Genomic DNA, 5,523 nt, shown 5'->3' on the forward strand with positions numbered 1-5,523 from the left:
TAGCCAACATTGCATTACTTCTTATTAGGACAACCAGCAGCTAATACAGAGAGACAGAGCATCCAAACTGTGGTGAACTAGATGCTTGAAAACACACTAAGCTTATTTCAGCCTTCAGAGCTTCTACCTGAGGTTGTGGGCATCAGGGGCAGGATTAAGTCAAGATTTGCCATTGCAACAACACTGCTAGGTGTAGGAAACATTTATTGCCACAAAGGTTCACGAGTGTAATGCAAACGCCCATAATCTGACAAACTGAAGGAGAACTTCGTACTCTGGTGGAGATGGCTGTATGCTTTGATGGTCTTAGAGTGTAGCCATTCTGTGCTCTTCCCTGATGATGTATATGCTGCATGTAATACAGTAGTATCTAGAAATACTGAGTAGCGTTCCGGATCACATTGTGCTGGACACTGTATAGATAAAAAAAACCCAGAAGGTAATAAATGAAATCCTTAAAGTATCTTTCTGCTGCTGATTGCTAAAATTCCTGTTTGTCACCTTCCATTTTTATACTTTCCATAGGAGATATTCTAGCAAGATAGTCTCAAGTTTCTTTTAAAGAAACTTGATCTGTGGAGTTTCTGATGGGTGAAGCGGCTCCTGTTGGATCCTGACAAATTTGTGGGTGCAAAGCACTTTCCCCAGTTAAATCCTTGCTGACTAGGTCTTCTCCATTTCTTCCCTTGCCATCTGGAATGTGCTGTGCATGATGCTCAGGCAGAAAAAAACTGCATTTTTTTCTGTAACACTTGGCAGGGAGTTGGCAACAAGAAACCCTTGTTGCCAGAATCCATGTTCTCTGTGGGGGTGGCTCAGATGGCACTGAATTAACTCAGAGACTTAAAAATGAAAAGTATTTATGATAATTTTTATTGACAGTAAGTAACCAACCCTACCTCTAGGGCAACTAATCAAATTAGCTTTAAGAACAGGAAAATGGGCTTCTCTGAATGGCCCTTTGACTTTGGTTTTTTTTTGTCCATTCCACAATACTGCTTCTTCAGCTTACACAATGCCTGGTTCCTAGGAATCAAGACTTTATGACAAAAGGCTTATCTTTATTCCCTCTATATAATTTTTTAAATCCTTGGTCAAATTGGATAGGGGATAGAGTCGTGGAGTGAAAGACAAGAAGATTTTAGGTGTCTACAGTTTTAATGACTGTCAATGGCTGGGTGGAAAAGTACTCCTGTTAATGCCTTGTTCCTATTATAATGCTCTATTCCCTCCTATTGAAGTTGAAGGACTAGCGTTAACGATCCGCCCCTTACCCAGCCTAACACCAAAGCCCCCTGACTAGTCAGCACACGTAGGACCAAACCAGATGCAGTGTGCCCCATTGCTCGAGCAGGCTGACAGATCAGCACGTGGAAGGGAACTGAGAAGTACCAAGATTACAAAGGAAAGTAGGTGTAATCGGGGGATGTAGGGCATACATCTGCAGGTAACTCAGCTTCATCAGTTGTGTTGCTCATAAATCAGCTCATTGACTTTATGCCTATTAGTTCCTTAATCCTCCACCCCCTTCTGTGAGGACTCAAAGAACAATAGGGAGAATGTCAACCCAGTGAATCACTGTTGACTGTGTCCTCCACATTTTCCTTATTTGGGAGGCCAGTTTTGCTCAGGTATGCTGAGCATCCACAAAGTGGCCGGGTACTAAGCCCTCAGACACTCAGACAGGTGTCTCAAAAGACATTTAGGAGTCTTACTCCAAGGTTCATGAACTAGATTTTAAAATAAGTCTAAAGAATTTAGATGTGGGATTTGGGACCAAATTCCCTTAGGCTTCTTTACTCTCTAAAGGCAAGATATTCAAATAATCTTGACCAAATGAGGATAATTATTCCTTCATCTTACCCCTGCAGCATATCTATTATACTTGTCTAATGAGTGTACTATTCAACTGCGTCAGGGATCTTTCTTAATTTAGTGGGAATAAAGAATTAATCATCAGTATCTCTGCTAAGAAGTTTGTGTTTACCATCAACATGCCCACTGATGTGCAGATGTTAGCAGATGTGAAATTAAAGTTAGACATCATCTTATAGTTGGCCAGTTCATTAACCCATGTCTTATAGGCCTTTCGGACTGCATTTGGTTAGAGATTTCAAGATGTGCTGGTATTTGTTTACTGAATGTGGTTGGGATAACATACCAAAAAGAGAAGTGTAATTCGTGCTTCAGTTTACTTATAGACCTGTAGCTTTGAGGTGCCCTTGAGGTACAACTGTTCTCCCGAGTACCATGGAGCTTTGTCTCTCACTGATGAATTTGGGACAAAATTCTGTGTCAGGTGATGCAGCATTGCCAGACAGCTCTCTTGGCTGAAGAAATGGGTAAGGTAGGATTCCTCTCTTTACTTTTTGATTTACCTAGCAGCCATGACAGCCTTAAAACCTGCAGTTCACTGGAGTACCATTTTTGTCTTTTTACAGCAAAGAGTTGCAGAAGTCAGAGCACTGCTTGTTTTCTGCATTTGTCATTTTTATTCCCGTATGCAATCCACAGAGCAGGAATACACAGTCAAGCGCCAAATCAGACAAAGCAGTTCCTGTTAGTGTGTGCGTGCGTTATACTACATGCTTTAAAAAAAGCACAAACACCAAACCAAAACCACCCCCCCCCCCTCAGCTTTATGTTCCATGTATGTCTTTGGGGGAGTGTATGAATGAATAATATTGTTGACTTTCTACTGAGCTCTTTTCACTGGATTGTATTTGAAAGGCTTTTTGGAAGAGATACTTCTATTTTGTTTCATTGTTTGTGTCATTCCTCTGTTGTTCATCTAGTGCCAGCATCTCATCCAGATGCAACAGGAGGCTAACAAAAAAATCCGGAGTGTCTTGTAGCAAGACCTCCAAGATGGGAAAAAGCCAAGGAAGTCTTGGAGCTATTAGCAGCATTTAACCTTTCCAATTGAGAAGGTCAGCTGAGAAGATTTATATGGTGGTTTGTGAGAAATGTTGGTAGCTGGTAGTTTACAACTTAATATATTGATTTTTTTTTTGAGGGGAAAAGACACAGAACACCCAACCTAACTTCTCATCTGTGAACATTTGCCCAGGAGGGTATCCTGTGGAATATAGAGATGCTTTATGGATTCCTCCCCCAACCCCTGAAAGGTGTTTATTCATCAGTGGCACAGTTACTCATAGGTATTGAAGCACTATTTTGGAACAACCTAATCTAAAGGTAGATAACTCATCAGATTAGTAATAAAGTTGAGGATGTTGCTGCTTTGAAATGCCATTTTTTCAGGTCATTGGCAGCTGTGCCATTTGTGCTATTAGGGCTTTAGATGAGCTCCTACGTGGTGCTTTATGTGAAATAAATAAAAGGCTCAGATGTTGCCAGCTTTGGGTGGTCAGTCACATCTGTCACAGGTCTTACATTTAGCTTACTCAGGATGAATTTACTAATGTCATTGGGGTTACAGTGATGTGAGGTTAATGGGTACAAGAGCTGAATCAGGCCTGAGGTGTCAGAGCATGGATCTGGACAAAAAGCATCACTTCAGTTTCAGCTCCTCTCTCCCTATCCCTTTCTTGCTACCACCCTATTGACTATTCCTTCATGGAGGACCATTAGGTTTGTAAGCCAGTTTGTTTCTGGTGTAACCCCACTGGGTGCGATGCAATTACACCAGGGGGAGACTTGGGACATTTTTACTCTACCCAGTCATATGGGCCATGTGAAGACAGCCTTCCCACGCAGAGCATGTGCACAATGCTTTCCTGGAATTTGAGGGTGAAACTCATCTTGCCTGTTGTGCTTCAGGCATTTCACCCAATAAGACAGAGCCCTGCTTGCTCGATCATATTAGCTGGATTAATCAGCAGTGACAGTCTTCCAACTGTATCACCAAGTCTTCCTCTTGTACCTGTTGACCATTATCTAAGACGGACTAAGGTCTGGATGGACTTTTTCTTGGCTCAGATGAACTATTTTTATAATTTTTTTAGCAACTGGTATGCTTTTGAAAAGAACATTTGGGGATGTGCCAGGAAGATTGATTTGGAGGAGTTTGAAAAGGATTGTGAAGAAAATTCCTGAAGTGCAGTTACTGTTGATAACTTGTGATGACAATTAGCAGTTTGAGAAATGTTGCTGTGATCAGCTTTTATGTGGTCCATTATGTTGAACGTTCTCCTCTAGCTATGTCATCCAAGGGTCCTTTTACTGCCTGTCATTATCCCTGGGCTGAACCAGGCTGCTGAAGGACCACCGTGTCCCCTGCTTTTGTCCTTACTCTGTGGGGTGCTAGAGCTCTTTCCACAGAAGTGGGGGGACTCATCCCCTTCGCTCCTTGGGGTGTATTCAGACAAACTTAACTTGTAAAGGTCCCCAGAGTTTTTGCCTGTTTGCAGTCTGAGGTCACATGGGACCAAACCAATTGTGGTTATCAGTTGCTGAAATCAGGACTGATTTGCAACATAAAGGTGAAGGCTCTTCAGCATCCCAAGAAGTGGAGGACTACTACTTTTAATAGACTATTCATCCATATTTGGAAAGCTGTTACTGATTTATACATTTTTTTTTTTCACCTATCAAAAGCTCTGAGCAGCCATACCCTGCAGGATTTCTTTTCCACTCCATTCTCTTCCTGAGTACTTTAAATAAGTCTCCATTCCAAATAATCTTGTGAAGGGAATTTAATCTTCCTGGTTCCTCCTCAAGTCAAGTTCGGCTTTTGTCCTTTTGTAATCAATACTGAAACAAAATCTATACAGAGGCTGCTGGGGAGCTGTTGAGTTTGATGCACAGTTGGGGGAAATTAGTGCCTAGAAAAGAAATAAATGGGTCATAAGTCTAGAATACATACAAGCTTCTTAATGTGCGTCAGTTATCTGAGTTATGTAAAAGCATGTGAGAGAAACACAAAGCAAACTGCTGACAAATGGAGATGACAAATGATGAGGTGTTTATTTACCCAAGACCTGATTTATCTGTTTACTTGCTTAAGCCTTGTAGAAGATATATTTTGGTGATAAATTCAGCCAACGCTTCCCCAGCTGTCTCCCTTTGTCAGTATCCAGTGGATTGCTGGTGGTGACCAAAATTTCCCTTCAGTGGTGGGTAACGTCAGTGGAACGTCAGTCCCCAAGAGGTTGTGGGCTTTTGTAGGGTTTTTTTTGGGATTTTTTTTTTTGTTCCCCTACAAGGTTATGGGTAATGAAAATAGTATAGGTTGCTACATTTCAGTGTTTTTAGTTGATTAGGTCTATGGCTCCCATTTGTCTGAATAGCCCTCTTGCTAACGTGTGCAAGTGTTTTTGTCAGACAGAGCCCCTGTCCCTTACATAAACCATGCTTTGTCTCTAATAGAGTATCATTTTTTGCTTATATAATGGATGCAGTCACACAATTTGTACTGGGCTTCATGCTTCACTTCATAGCATTCTCATCTCTTTTCTTCCTAGTGAAGCTATGAGTTTGCTTTTTGGTTAGTTAGGCTTAAAACTATGAAACTCATAAGATTCTCCATTTATACAGGCCTATCTTTGTTTTTTCTTTCAG

This window comes from Falco biarmicus, chromosome 3, assembly GCF_023638135.1.
Source record: "Falco biarmicus isolate bFalBia1 chromosome 3, bFalBia1.pri, whole genome shotgun sequence".
Classification (NCBI taxonomy): Eukaryota; Metazoa; Chordata; class Aves; order Falconiformes; family Falconidae; genus Falco; species Falco biarmicus.